Below are 1,094 nucleotides of genomic sequence, written 5' to 3'. Positions count from 1 at the left end.
CAGTTTCAAAACTTAAAAGTTGTGATCAGGTCACGCTTTACTTTTCTCTCTTCCATATCGGGGAAATCTAGAGTCTCTAGCCTTTCCCCGTATCTCAGCTTTTTTATTTTTAATTCCGTTGCAGTCTTTATTGTCCTCCTTTGGACCTTCTCTTCTAGCTCCTTGTGCTAAGTTAGGTGCAGTGACCAAATATGAGAAACGTATTCTACTTTTGACCTTATGTCGGATAGGAACAGATTGCTGAATGATTCTTTATTCCTATACTAGAATGCAGTTCTGATATTTGTCAGTTGACATTTGATCCCCCTAAGATGGCACTGTAGCGACAGGTTAAAGACGTTGACGACTCCCAAGTGTCTCTCTCTCACACGCAGATTCCTACAGCTTATTTCATGCCAGATAAGAATATTAATGAAGCCAATGTGATTTTGTCCCATCCGCATTATTTAACATTTGCTTGAGTTGAATTTCATCAGCCACGTATCAGACAAACTTTGGAGTCTGTCTGGGTCCCCTTGCAATCCTCCCCGCTTTTCCACGTCCCGCATGACCTGTGCATCATCTGCAAACATGTTCAGGTAGGAGCCCAAATCATCTGGGAAGTCATTCACCTAAGATCAAGAAGATTAATGGTCCCAGTACAGAACCCTGCGACACTCCACTGGTGACCTCCATCCCATTTCGGGTGGGCTCCTCCTGACATACATTGTTTGATCCCAACTTCTCAGAAAATCTTTGGTCCATCGCAGGAATCTCACCCTTAGTTCCAGCTCGGTGGCCCAGCTGTGTGTGTGTGTGTGTGTGTGTGTGTGTGTGTGTTAATTACTATTTGTGTGCTGCGGGGAGAGAGTTTTATTAAACTGGTGTTACCCCTTCTCGTATGTATGTATGTACCGCGTCTTTACTCCTTTATGTGTATACAGACACCCATTCCCCAGCCTCAGCCAGGTACCCATTTATCGACCGACGTTGAGGGGAGGATAGATACCTTGGTGAAGACCGACTGCCGCGCTTAGGATTCGAACCCATCCAGACCCAAACCAGGACTGGTCCGTGCTGACTCATGATTACTAACGTTAGCCACAACACCACAA

Source organism: Panulirus ornatus, chromosome 15 (assembly GCF_036320965.1).
Source record: "Panulirus ornatus isolate Po-2019 chromosome 15, ASM3632096v1, whole genome shotgun sequence".
NCBI classification, from domain to species: domain Eukaryota; kingdom Metazoa; phylum Arthropoda; class Malacostraca; order Decapoda; family Palinuridae; genus Panulirus; species Panulirus ornatus.
The sequence above is the reverse complement of the archived record's forward strand: the minus strand, read 5'-3'. Positions refer to the sequence as shown.